The sequence below is a fragment of the Nannospalax galili genome, unplaced genomic scaffold, assembly GCF_000622305.1.
Source record: "Nannospalax galili isolate Female #2095 unplaced genomic scaffold, S.galili_v1.0 scaffold1163, whole genome shotgun sequence".
NCBI lineage: Eukaryota > Metazoa > Chordata > Mammalia > Rodentia > Spalacidae > Nannospalax > Nannospalax galili.
In genome coordinates, this window is record NW_008349076.1 from 206779 (window position 1) to 222095 (window position 15317).

Sequence of the window (15317 nt, forward strand, 5' to 3'; positions counted from 1 at the left end):
ACATCCTTAAAGAAAAGTAACTCTCTCTCTCCTAGCAGCTATTGGTTGCCAATAGTTCCTCAGTTAGGGTTGGAGCTTCTTGCCCACTTCCCCATGCCTATACTGGGATTTTTGTCTGCTTTGAGCTTACATCAGTCTTGTGCATGCTGCCACTATTGCTGGGAGTTCATATAAGTAACTTCCCAGCTGTCTAGAAAACTATGTTTCCTTGTGGTCATCTACCACCTCTGGCCCTTACAATCTTTATACCTTCTCTTTCACAATGATCCTTTAGCCTAGGGAGTAGACATCTGATATAAGCGGCCTATTAAGGTATAAGCAGTATGCATCTCTGCACCTTGGCCAGTTAAGGGTTTCTGTGTTAATTGCATCTGTTGAATAAGGAAACTTCTGTGGTGAGTGTTGAGAGATGGATTAATCTATGGGAATAAAAATAAGTCATTAGGAATCAGATTAATATAATAACTATTTAGTAGAAAACTAGCATTAGGCTCTTCTTTTTGTCTTATGACCTGTCTAGACAAAGATTCCTAGGCCTGATATCAGAGAAGGTCGTGGGGTGAGGGAGGGTTCATGGTAGGGGAGACAGAAAGCAGTGATATAAAGGGAAAAGAGTGGGAAGGGTTAACTGGGGTGGGGAATGGGAGGGCAGGGCAGGGCAGAGGAGGGAGCATGGGGAGGGATAACTAATACTAAAGGCCTTTTGATAATGTTTTATGGAAACCTACTGCTACAGAAACTTTTTAAAGTATAAACATACAATATAAAAAGAAATTAAAAAGCATTCCCCACTATAGGCTAGCAAAGGAAAAGCCAATTGCCAGGAACGAACTTCCTCTTATGAAGCTATTGATTGGTGCTACCATAGACCCTCAAAGAATACTGACCATTGCCCCTGCTCTTGGTTATCCACCAGAACATCATGATAAGACCCGAATGCTGAAGAAACTACCCACATTAGCTATAGAACAAACAAGAAGAAATTAAACTGGCACTGACCTCAAAGCTTCGTTTTTACTGGCTAGGATTCATAATGCCAGAAAGTGCTATGCATGCTACCAGAAGATAAAAGTAATCATCAACCTTGCCAAGCTGTGAATCCTGCAAGCTACTGTGATGGCGTGGCTAAAACAACTCCATCTTGTATCCTTGGAGCCAGGCAGGCTTGACCCAGGACCAAATCTAGTTCCATTAAGTCCCTCCCCACTTCCAGAGTCCAATTCTGAGAAATAGCTGACCACAGATGTTGCCACCTTTGCTTGCTTGCCTAAACAGGAACTGAGTAATGCCCTGTTTATCTAAGATACCAATATATACCCCATTATTTGTAAACCTCATGACTAACCCATGACTTGTGACATGCTAACCAGATGTATTGTGGTTTTTGTCTTTAAAACTTTGCCTTTTTCCCTGCCTGGGCTGCAGTCTCTACTCCCAAGCTGGAGCTGCAGTTAGCTGGCAAGTCTAATAAATAATTTGGCTGATTGGATTCTGATCGAGTCTGAGTGGTCTTTCCAGTGATCCCAAACTCTGTAACACTACGACAACTGGCTTGGCAAGAAATGCCCACTGGTGCAATAGTGGCACATGTGTTATGAGAGTGACCAACTGCTTTCTGATTGTATTTAAAGTTCATTTCACAAGGTGGAGCCCAGACCTAATACTGGTATCAGGCCTAGTTCACTTATTTTTATGTTAACAACAGTAAAATCATAATCTAGAAACAGTAGTATGAACCTTCTATGAAATCTTAAAATTAATCTTCATAACAATTCTTTATATATTCAGGAACTGAGATAGGCAGGGTGAGAACTTTTCTAAATATGTCTTAGATAGTAAACAGTAGATGAAAGACTCAAAGCCAGAATATTTATGTCAACAGTCAAAATTTTTTCTTTCTGGGATTCAAAAAAAAGATTTATGATTTATTTATGTGTATGTATATCTATGTGTGTGTGTACCCTTGGATGCCAGAAGGGGGTGTCAGAACTTTTGGAGCAGGTGTTTCATGTGGTTGTGACACATAGGATATGTATGCTGGGAACCAAACTCAGGTCCTATGGAAGAGGAGAAAACGCTAACCTCTAAACCATCTCTCCAGTGCCCCATTTGGATTTTCTGTTATATTTTAGCTATTGATCTGAATGTTCTGGAGATGGATAAGTCAACATATGAAATGTTGAACTCTGTGTTAGTTACCCTTCTCATTGTTGTGAAAAATACCTAGCAAAACAACTTAGAGGAAGGAGGACTTACTATGTATGGCTTACTGTTTGAAGGTATAGGCCATCACTGTGGGGAGGCAACAGAATCCAGAACAGGGCAGGCCAGTCACATTGCATCTGCAGGCAGGAAGGAGAAGAGATAAAAGCTGGTGCTCAACACGATGTCTCCCTTTCATTCAATTTGGAACTCTAGCCCTTGGAATAGTACCACCCACATTTAGGGTGGATCTTTTCACTGCAACTAACCCAATCTAGAAACTCCCTCTGAGACATGTCCTTTTCATGACCCTGAAATACCAGCTGCCTACTTAGCTTTAATTTTCAACTTGATACATTCTATAGTCTTCTGAGAGGAAAGCCACAATTAGCAATTGAGGACTTTCCTAGACCAGACTGGCCTGTGGATATGTCTGTTGGGGATTGTCTTGATTGTTCATTGATATAGGAGGGCCCAGTGCACAAAGGGACTTAGATTCCTAGACAGGTGGTCCTGGGTGACATTAGAAAGCTAGATAAGCATGAGCCTGTGACTCAGCCAGCAAACAGCATTCCTCTGTGGTTTCTGCTTCAAGTTCTTGTTTAGGTTCCTGCCCTGACTTCCCTCAATAATGGACTTAAAACTATGAACTGAAATAAACCCTTTCCTCCTCTAAGTTGCTTTTTGTCAGGATGTTTTATCAGAGCAGCAGAAAGGAAACTAGAAGTAGTTGTTCTAGTGTGTTTTTATGACTTCATTTCTTTGAATTTTCTGCCTCCCACCAGATTCGACCCATTGTTCTTCTACCTGGCCTTTATTCTTCAAAACTGTGCATACTATATTTCTAGGAAATGCATTTACCACCACCTTCACTCCTCCAGCTTGCTGTTTCAGTCAGTCAGGACACCTAGGACTGAGTTACAGTTCTTATCGTACTGTTTTGTCATCTTGGGTTTCTGTGCTTGTTTCTCAGCTCCAGAGTGAGGGCTTCTGAGTGCAAGCACATGCCTTGCTAATCATGGTGTTCTCAGCATCTGGCACATGGCAGATATTCAAGGAATACAATCTGGGTGAAAATGAATAAATGCATGAAGCATTTTCTTTATCTTTTCTACTCAGCCTAGGAACAAAATTCATTTGGTTGATGAGATTTTGGGAAGTTTTCAAAAAGAATAAGAAAGCATTTAAATGAAACTAAATGCAAAGAAACTAAATGCAAAGAAAGTGTGAAGGTGTTGAATTTGGTAAGAAAGATTCTAATGAACTTACCTTACCCCTCTCTTGATACGATTTTTACTGGATCACAAACTAGCTTTGAGCAGTTCTAACCCTGATCAAGAGTTTAGGATGATAGTGTATTCCTTTTTTTTTTTTTTTTTTTTTTTATTGTGTAATCCAAACTGAAGCATAAAATTAAATGTATTTTTTCTGATATATGACATATTATTGCTTTATTTTCCTTTCTTTTTTATCTGTTAAAGATTCCTGCAACAATATAGCAACTGCAAATTTCCTGTACATACAGAACCACATGCAAGTTTTGATTGTGTTTTTATATTGAAATGTCAATCTTATTCAAAGAATGCACAAAACATTTCTATATTGACAGCAACCTATATTATTTTCTAATAGTTTCCTTTCTGCTGCTCTGATAAAACATTCTGACAAAAAGCAACTTAGAGGAAGAAAAACTTTATTTCATTTTACAGATTACAGTCCATCATAATCTGTAAAAAATAGAAACAGAAGCAGCTAAAACTGTCATTTTGAAAGCTTATGAAGAACCCAAGAGGGTTAAATCAATTCTTTAACCTGACAAATAAGTATGCTATAAAAATATAAAACTAAAACATATACACCAAGCATTTACCAAGCTTTTTCCAGGCTAGGTTTTTCAGTTTCGATCACTAGGGAAAATATAGTATAATCATTTCTTCTGTGTGTGTGTGTGTGTGTGTGTGTGTGTGTGGTGTCTGTCTGTCTATCTGTGCCTGTGTCTGTGTCTGTATGAGGGGGTGTGTCTGTGTGGATAGTGTATGTATGTATGTATATACACACATGTGTATGTGTGCATGTGTGTATGTTTGTGTGCTTGTGGAAGCCAGAGGTGAAACATGGTTGTCTTCCTTCATAGCTTTTCACCTTATCATATATATATATATATATATATATATATATATATATAACAGAGTACATTAAATTGGACACGGGGTGAGAAGGGGAGGTGAAGAGGAAAGGGAATCTAAATACCATCAATTTACATTGTATAAAAATTTCAAAAATTCAATAGAGGTTATATAATATTTAACTAAGTATGAACCCTATAAGACATAAATTTGAATGTTTTTAACCTTTAAAAAAGATCTTCATTTCATTTTAAAGTATACTGCTTCTTACAGATTCATTGCTTTTTCTAATAACACTGAGATGTTGGCGCATGCATTGCTAACCTTTATGTATCTGATTATTACTAGTCATAATAGGTTGCATTCAGATCCTTGGCACCTGTGTATGTCTATAAAGTCATTGGGTAAATTTCAGTGGTAATGTTTATCACCTCTACTAATTAACATGATGTAAATTTTTATGCTTCCTCCTCAAATATAACTCATTTTTAAAAATTTGTTGATTTTTTGTGTGTATGTATATTTTTTTAATTTATTAATTTTATTTCATGTGTAGGAGTGTATTTTGAGACTGAAGTTGATATTCACTGGCTAGACTGGCCAGTGAGCTCTGGGGATTTGGTATCTCTGAAAGCACCACCCCCACCCCCACCCTCACACACCAGTGATGGAGCTGCACAATCACACCCAGATTTTTATGTGAGTTATGGGGATTTGAGTTCATTCTCATGTAGCAGGTACTTTACTGACTGAGCCATCTCTCCAAACCTAACTATTTCTTTGTAAGGAAAAGTAATAATGATTTAAATGTCTTTAGTACAAATATTATCTTCAGTCCTTGCTTCAGCACACATATACTAAAATTGGAATGATACAGAGAAGATTAGCATGGGCCCCTATGCAAGGAGGACATGCAATTTCGTGAACCATTCCATATTTTCAGCAGTACAGCCGGGAGCTTCACAGAGGAAAACAAGGAGCTGAAAGATAACTGTGCCAGCCTCCAGAAGCAGAACTCAGACAGGTCAGCTGAGCTCCAGAGGACGCAGGAGGAGCTAGAAACTCTACAGAGCATCAGTAAGAAGTTAGAACAGAAAGTGGAAGAGCAAGAAGACCTTTTGGGAGACTGAACTGCTTCAACTGAAAGAATACAACCAGAAGATATCCCCAGAAAATGAGTAGATGGGAGTCAGAGGGGATCAGCTGCAGGGCCAGCTAACAACTCAAGAGAAAGAAATGGAGACGCTTGTTCTAAGAGACCAAGATAAGAAAGAGTAGTAGCAACATCCCCAAAATGAAAACAGCTAACTTTTTCTCAGTTTAACTGAACAGAAGGAGCACCAGAAGAACCTCGAGCAAACTACGGGCAAGATGACGCTGAGAAAAGTACCCCAAGGAAGAAAAAGCAGGAGTTAATAGAAAAGAACGTTGAACTGTCGAGAAGACTAAGCGACAAGATTATATGTGATGTCTTGAAGAGGGAAAGATTAGACAAAGAAAATGATCTCTTGAAGAAGGAGAACAACAGATTGCTTAGTCACATGGGTCTCAATGTCGACTCTGCTATATCAAGGGCCTCCTTCAGCTCAAGGAGATGCTTGGCAAAAGCCAGGCCTTGTCTATGGAAACCCACACACTGGTATCCAAGAAATTTCTGCTCCCAGACCAAAATGTCTCATCTGCAAGTCAGACTTTGATGGAATCTGTGATCATTCCTTGGAGCAGCAGCATATGGAGGCCTGTTTTCTTAACTGTCCAATTTATGGCAAGGTCTTCCCAGCAAGAGAGAAGCAAATCTTTGATGACCATGTGTTCTGCTAGTCTAATTTCCCACCTGTTGGATCTATGCAGTATATAGATTTCATAGTGAAAAGATGTAGTTTCTACTGTAAGTTATACAAGTAGACAAGCCCAGCTACCCAGAAATCATTAGGGAATTACTTGGCTCTGCTCTCTGTAAAGATGGAGTCATGTCATCTATAGGATGATGTTGACAGTTTCTACTTCCACCCTTGTGGTACCCTACTAACCTCTCACCTACAGTGGCCATTCTTCCTCAGAACTCCAATACAAGGGCCCAGGAGGGAAGTCACAACAGCCTGACTTGACACAAACTGATTGTCTTCCAAGTTGTTCCACTGCATTCAAAGTGGTCAGGCCTTGAGTTTATTTGTGTGCAGTCCTAATCTTGAGAATAGGAACAGACCAGATATTGAGAATTTCTTCATCCTCCTCAGACCTTTCTTCAACTAATTGCAACAAACTAGCACAAAATGGCACAACAGAGAACTCAGAATCTAATTTGAATGCCAAAGGTTTCCCTTCATCTGTCAGTTCCCCAAAGAAACATCTTACTCCTGAGCCATAGTACAGAAAAATTTCACTCACAAAAAGCCTTCTTTCTAGCAAGATATGATGATGCAGTTGGGAGGCTGAAGTAGGAGGATTCTGAGTTCAAAGCCAGCTTGGGCTATGGAGTAAGACTTGGTCTCAAAATACACTAACAAAAACAGGAAAAACAAATATTATTTTCAATATTGAATATTGAATTCAAAATATCAAGAGGAACAAAATGAATCTTTAAAGAATGTTTTAGAAGAAAGCAGATGTTTAGGAGATGGCTATATCTATATAAATGTAATGTATCCTAAATATGGGTAGATAATGATTTTTTAATTTTTTGCTTCATTTTTATCACATACTGCAGTTCTCTGAGCCCTGTAATTTAGGTCAAATGAGGCCTTATTGTATCACAAAATGTGATCAGTAAGCACAGCTGAATTCTGACATGGAGGTGTTTGACCTTCCACAGATAACACATATCTTTTAGCCATGACTTTCATCACTTTAAAAGTAATACATTAATTTTATAGATTGGGTTAGGAGCAACAGGAAAGCTTTTCTGAAGGACATAATCCTGTGTAGCTTTCAACCTTTCCTCTGTAAGTAGGCCTGGACTAATAGAAGCCAATTCTATAATGTCACTGAAGTTTCATTTTATAGTCAACTCGGATTTCCCAAGTACCCAATTTTGAGTAAAGCTCTTCAAATAAGCACAGAAGAAATGTCCAACTTATAGAAAAGTTATTATAGTATCATACTGAGATTTTTAATTTGAGTATGTATGCATCCTGGGCCTACAATGAGGGACAACTAATATCCAAGTTACACCACAGTTAAAAGAAAGGAGAATATTATTAGATCAAATCAATGTCACCAGATATGCCAGGAATCAACCATCACACATGCCTCTTCCTAGACACAGTATATACAGACATGTAGGTTTCCATATATCACTAGAACTCTTTGGTTTGAGAAGTAGGGGCCTTATGGTAAATTCATTGTATATAGATCTGAGTGGTGCATATTTGATTGATAAATCTCCAGCTAATCAAATGTATCAGATACAGTTGTTATCACTCAAAAGGAAAAATGAGCTCTATCCGTTTTTGTTTTTTTTTTATATATGAAAGTTAGATGTCCTCAGCATTACATTCATTTCTAAGACTGGATCAGTATTTTGGGTAAATCCAAACCTATTATTATAGATTTAGTAGGCTTATTTCAACATTTGAATTCAACTGATGTATTTCATACTATTGCAGATTATTATTAGTAATTATTATAGCTAAAAATGTTACCAAATGAATAGTAAATCAGTAGAATGTATTTTGTGCTGGTCTTTCTACATTTTAGGCAAGCTTATTTAAAATGGAAATAAGGGATTTTGAAATAAAAGACTGAATATTTTGGTTTCCATTTAAAAGAAAATTTTAGCCCTGTTACTTGCTAGTAGTGTGGACTTAATTTTTCCAAAAGAACTTAGTTTCTCTGTTTATATTCATGCCTCAAAATTTTTATGAGATTTCAATTAGATTATGCATATGAATTAGAAGGTCTGTAATACAAAACAGGCATATAAATGTCATTTATCTTCACCCCATTTTCTCATCTTTGATATAATAAATTAGAATTTGTCCACTTTTTTCAGTGAAGATTTTTTAAAAAAATGAGTTTTTCCAGGGGTGAGCTCCAAGTATGTAGCCCTAAACAGAGGTACACAGGAGTACCACTAAATAGATTCAGTGAACTATGTATATTTATAAATGTATGTGTGCATATATAATAATAATGATAATAATCAAAGATGAGGACAAGCACTTGTGGGTGATAGGCACATGTGAGGAGTTAGAAGGGGACTGGGAGGGGAAGAAATTATGAAAATAAAAGATTCATGTGTGAATCTCAAAAAACATATAATTTTTAAAATTCACACCAGTGAAACTCCAAGTGGTTTAGGATTTCTATTTTTAAAATTGTCAATTTTAGCCTTATTACAAGTATTCCAATTTCAATGTTATTTTAGCATTTTATGCTTTTAGCATTGTCAGCTGTGTTCCAGTGAGGCTGGGAGAGTCCTATGCAGGAGAAGCCCATATTCCACAACACTGATAACCTGGAATGTAGCTTAAAAAGGAAAACCTGTTTAGGGCTGAGCATTCCAAAGTCTCTTATTCTTTTCAATTGACTAGTTTAGGGTCTCTATATTAATCTCTTTCTGCTTCAAGAAGCAGCTTCTCTGGTGAGAGGTGACAGATGCTCTAATCTATGGGTATAACAATTAGTCATTAGGAGTTGGCTAAGTCTGTTTATTTAGCAGAATAATAGTAGTAGGTTCCCCCATATGACCTGTGACCTGTCTAGTCGCAGGTTCTTAGCCTTGATAACAATGCCAGGTATGTGCTATATTTTGTAAAGTGGGCCTTAAATCCAATCAGAAGGTGCTTAGTTACCCCTAAAACATCTGTGCCACTATTTGAGGCTATGTTGGCAATTGATAGATCCTGGGATATGTACAAGTTAGTGTTTTCATTAAGGTTGTGAACTCTAGTAGGTTGGACCCATACCCAAGAGCATTTAGGAAATACAAAGTACACTCGATAGGCCTTTTAAAAAGATAAACAATAGTAGAGAATATGAAGTTGGGTGGAGGGTAGTAAGGTGAGGGTGGGGAAGAGGGAGGAGGTCTGAATATGAGTATTTTTTTAGAGAGAAGGAAACATTTTATATTAAAATATGAGGAACATTGGGATTTCCAATATGGCAGAAGCAGCTGTGATTCAGAATAACTTCTCTGAATTCAAGCTGCCTATGATTAAGTTCTAATGTTTCCACTTGTTGTCTTTGACTTTAGGAAAATTGCTCTTCTTCCCTGGCCCTGATTTGTGGATAATAACAATAGTCACTACATAAAAATTAAATAAGATGGTACAATGGAATACTTATCATGATAATCAAGGCATATTAATTGTACTTTTAAATATAAATCTTGACAATATCTTTGTTTTAATTTGAAATAATAAGTGCTACTGTTACTAAGGTACACTTCAATTACATCAGAGCATGGAACGTCACCCTCGTAGCACGAGCTTGTTCATCTTTCTCCAAGATACTAGGAAGTTACCATTGCCACTCTGCAATCTATCAAAATTTCCTTCCCAGGAATTTCTCCTTACCTTCCCCAGTGTTCCTCACATCTCTTTCCCATGTGCTATTATCAATCATTCTTTCAACTTACAGGATGTGACTTCTAACTTTCTCCTAAGTAGAAGTAGGCATTTTTCCGCTGTAATGTGTGGAGAAGGGTTTTCTCCAACCGGTTGTGTCCCAGTATTTCAGGCAATGGAGGCAATATCAGTGTGTATCAAACAGGCCTGTGAACTTCAAGACTATTGTTCTTCTGCTTTCATTCAGAAAACCCCTTCTCAATTAAGACCTGTATCATGTACCTTCTCCCCAACCCACATAATACCATGTGCAAAGCCTCCCATATGTCTTCGCCATTCATGATCTCTAACACCTAAAACTGAATCACTCCTCTTGTCTTCATTACAAAATTACTCCAGATTCATCTGAGAAGGCGTGTGAATGATACAGAAAATATTCAGACTCTTATGTGTATGAATTGATGAGGAGAAGTGCTTTAGGTTGCTGGGGTGCGTAGCGACCCTTGTACCTGAAACTCTTCTTGCCCATGAAGAGCAGGCCTCTGGCTGTAAACGACTGCAGAATTTCACTGGCAGAAGAGCAGGAGTCAAACAACGCTCCAGTCCCATCCGCTAGCTAGGCTGCAAATAAATATCTGCCAAGAACCTCATTGGACCTTTCCAAATTTAGATCTGACAGAAAGGCAAGGAAAGAGGAAAATAATTCTTTCCCTCTTATCCGAAAAACCTTATCTATTCTCCTGTGTTGCCATCTGGCTCCTCTGAAAGACCAAAACCTTTAAGCAATGATTAATTACAATCTGTGATTTTTCTTTAGCCATACTATGATGCAGTTTAAATTGAGCTAAAGTAATCAGTTAGTGTGCTGGCTATGGTTAAAAAGCAAGGTATACTGATAATGATTAAAGCTTTGGCACACTGTAGAGTCTAAAAAAGGAAGTAAAGTTAATGTGAGTTAGCAATTAGCATGAATCAAACAGTTCTTTGAGAAGTGGTATAAACAAAGTCTTCTGTGAGCAATATATTGTGGTACCATATTTATATGCATTTACAGTCAACCTTTTCTGGTTGAACAAAAGCCTGGAAGTGATTTGCACACTTATGTTACACTTCTTCATGTTATTTTGGCCCCTTTCATGACTTAACATTTTAAATCATAGTATGGTACGTGACTTAAATTAATATCTTTAAGACTACCAAGCAAAGGTATGTACAAGATCACTCTGTGGCTAATTCAGAAAGATTGTCTCTAGGGGATTGATATCAATAGTACAGATAAGAAAATAAATATAAACACAGAGGTAGAGACTGGGCTGGGAAAATAGAAAAAAGGAAAAACTGCTATTTTACAGTGGTAAGAAAGGAGAAGTAATAGGGAGCTTTCCTTTCATTGTAGTAGGTAGACAATTTAAGACTAAACACACACACACACACAATTTATAATGCAATACTATTAACTATTCAGACATTACTGCATAACAGATATCCAAAATTGATTTACTTTGCACAATGGTGCCTATATCCAGTGGTGAAGAGACTCTCCCCCACAGGTTCAGTAACCATCATCTAATTGGATTCTATATTAAACTACTTTATGTACATCATATACGTGGAATCATGCAGAACTGTCCTTTGGTCATAGTTTATTTCATTTAGCCCAGTGTTTTCATGTTGTTGCATATTAGAGTTTCCTTATTTTTTAAGGCTGAATAATACTCTATTATAACTCAGTCTATCTACTTATTCATTAATGGGCATTGAGGTTGTTTCCATATCTTGGATATTCTGAACAGTTCTGCAATGAACATTGGAGTGCCAATATTTCTTCCAGATCCTAATTTTAAGATGTTAGGGTACTTTGTCTGCAACATCTGTCATTTCACTGATCTCTGCAGTAGACTATGTTGAACTGGCTGATCATGCAAATGGTCCTTTCCTCCCTCATGACTCCATGCCCATCACTCCTGATAACCTTCCCTGACACATGAAAGGCATTATTTGATCAGGACTATAGGAGTGGCCATGCTGCTCTTTAAGAACCTCCAGATAAACTCTCAAAAGACACTCATTTTATTACTTTCAATAAAAACCATACATGGAATTCTTGGATCACATCTGTATTCTATTTTTATTTTTTGAGAAATCTCCAGACTATGTTCCATAATGGCTGCATCAGTTTTCAGTCCCACCCAGCCATGTACAAGGGTTTTGCTTTCCTCACATCTTCACCAGCACATGTCTTTTGTGGTTGTTCTTTTGATAGTAACTATCTGGCTAGTGTGAGCTGCTATCAGTCCTATAGATCAATGCTTGTGGGATCATCTTTTCTGATTTCAAAGTTTTTTTTTCAATGTATATTTTCATTGAATTTTTGTGCATTGCATGCATTTAAAAGCTATAATAGTTAAAACAATATTCACGTGAAAACAGACACAGAGAGCTTGACCACTCTATAATTCCTATTTTCCAATAGGAAGAAGAGGGTCCCTAGAATAAATGATGCTGACAAAAGCACACATGCAGAAAAATGAAATTAGGTTAATTATACAGTATATATCAAATCATTTCACAATGGGTCGGAAAATAAATGTAAAACTCAAAATCATAAAAGTCCTAGAATAAAGCATAGGAAAAACATATTATGACAACATTTTGGTAATGAATTCATGCAAAAACATCAAAGATACAGACAAGAAAGGGAAATCAGACAAATGTAGTACATCAAAATAAAGAGCTTCTACAAAGAAAATCAACAGAGACAGCAACCCATGGAAGGAGAAAAATATTTGCGAACCATACACAGTCTTAGAGAAGCAGGTTAATTTCCAAAACATGTGAATAAATCCAGCAGCTCAAAGGCTAAAAAGGAAAGAAAATAAAGGGCCCTGGTGTGTATGAAATGGGGAAAGTTTATTGATAGAGTGCAGTGTGCTAGGTTGCTAGAGTGTACAGAGACCTTTGTACCTGAAACTCTGTTTGGCCACAAGAAGCAGATATCTGGCTGTGCTATCATCTTTACTAACTGCAGAACTCCACTGGCAGAATAATGGGAGCCAAACAATATTCCAGCTGATCCAGTAGCTATGCTATAAATAAATATATGCCAGGAGCTACACTGGGCCTTTCCAAATTTAGATATGACAGAAAGACAATGAAGAAAGAAAAGAGGATTGTGTATATCCTAGATATTGGGAAATAAATTATCTTGACCACATTAAAGATGAAATAAAAGAGGAGTAAAAGATTATAAGAGCCAAGGGAAGAGGTGCATGACTATATGGAAATAGTCTTACAGGCTTCTGGAATCTTGCTCATATGAACTTACAGCAATGGTGTCAGCATGCACAAGACCCATAGAAACTCTAGCAGACAAAAACCCAGCATAAAACTATGGAAATAGGAAGCTGGCTCCAAACTTAGCCATTTATTTTGGGGTGAGGAAGAGCTGATCTTCTTTAAGGGAGTGATTCTAGATAGCATGACTACTAGACACCAGTGGATGAACTTGCACTGAGAGATATCTGGGGACACTAACTTGACTCAATAGGCCTTAACATAAATGACAGAATGCATGAAAACCGGTGAGGGGAGGACACTGGGAGGGTGCTGATGGGTAAGGGGGTATAAAGATGATTATGACATTGTATATGAAATACACAAAAATTCAATTAAAAATGTACAAAAGAGATGAAAAACATAGAACTGAGAAAGCACAAACACCTAAAAAGATATATGTTGCCATAAGGAGATAAAAAAGCATTGATGTGAAGATTCTAAGAGAAGTTCTATGTCTAGAAACAATGTTTGATCAGAAGCAAACTCTTAAGAGGTTGGTGTTCTACATTTTCACTGAGTTGTTGTGCATGTAAAGGGAAGTTCTCTTACCTGTGTCCAGCTAATGAGCAAGACGTATGTTCTTGTGTACAGAATCTTTCCTGCTGTTTTGTGATTGTCATTCATCAGTACAGCAAATAAATTGCTATTTAACCCAACACCCACCTCTGTGTCTGGAACTGCAAAGAGCAAGAATTTCAAAAAGAATTTATTCAATTATTTAGATTCTTGATTAGCTTCCCATTATACACCTAAGCAAAATAATTTTTTCACAGGTGAAAAGTAGGTAAGCTCCATTAATTTTGATAAACCTATTATGAAGTGACATATCCTTAACAACATACACTCTGTTCAAAAATGGGAAAGTATATTAATTGAATAGAAAAAAGCACGTTAATATAAATAATTATATTATTTATAAGTAAGGAATACAATGCACACAATTTGATAAAATATCACTTGAGGTACTTGTCAAAAGAGTTGATAGTAGAGAAATGGGTATTAGTACCTCACACTCTGTGGTTAATACACATTCCTTACAAATCCAGGTAATCAAGGGAAATTTAAAGTATAAAACCACTGAAACAGCATGAATCATTCTCAAATATTTTCTACACTTTTTAAAATTTTTCTATAAAATTTATTCAAAGTTACTATACTGTATAACAGACTTCATAATGTATCACATTTGTGGACTTTTAATTTAAGCAAAACTAAGCTATCCACATCATATAAACAAGTGACTATAATCAATCAAGGAGTGTCTAAATAAGTGACAGTAGAGGATAAAGCTGCTGTCGGAACATCTGCGTGATTGGTGACCAGCAATGTCTATAAAATTTATTCAAAGTTACTATACTGTATAACAGACTTCATAATGTATCACATTTGTGGACTTTTAATTTAAGCAAAACTAAGCTATCCACATCATATAAACAAGTGACTATAATCAATCAAGGAGTGTCTAAATAAGTGACAGTAGAGGATAAAGCTGCTGTCGGAACATCTGCGTGATTGGTGACCAGCAATGTAGTATTTCAATATTTTCAGAAATGTTAGGAAAACCAATGATTTTTTCTGGAATCAGAGCTTTCAAAAAAGAAAGCCACAGAAAATATGTATTTTACTTTTAGTACTAGAAAATTTAAAGGGGGAGGAGAAAGGGGGAGAGAGGGGGAGGGAGAGAGAAGAGAGAGGGAGGGAGAGAGAGAATAAGCCTAAAGACAGTATGTGGAACTAATAAAGCAAAGACCAGGGGAAAACTTAATGAATGGAAATGAAAAAACAAAGCAAAGAGTCAATGGAAAAAACTTATTTTTTTCAAAAGAGAAACAAAATTTATAAACTGTTAGCAAAACTAAAAAGAGAGAGAAAACAAATTATTAAAATATGAAAAGGTATCTATTACAATGGATAACAATGCAAAAAATGAAATTCATAAGATTATTAGAATGTACTTTGAAAACCTATATTACAATAAATTGGAAAATATAAAAGAAATGGATAACTTTTTAGATACATGTGACCTACTAAAATGAAGGAAAACGATATAGCAACCTAAACGTCTATGAGCAATAAGATTGAGGCAATAATAAAAACTCACCCAATTAAAACAAGTTCAGTCCCAGACGGATTCACTGATGAATTA

General features: G+C 36.7%; 1 non-coding gene and 1 pseudogene across 1 annotated transcript; both read left to right on the forward strand.

The window, feature by feature from the left end:
- Positions 1 to 5162: 5162 nt before the first annotated feature.
- Positions 5163 to 5269, forward strand: LOC115072584. The gene has a single exon (XR_003851629.1). It is a non-coding gene; the product is annotated as a U6 spliceosomal RNA (small nuclear RNA).
- LOC103744590 lies at positions 5240 to 6149 on the forward strand (annotated as a pseudogene).
- The last annotated feature ends 9168 nt before the right edge of the window (positions 6150 to 15317 follow it).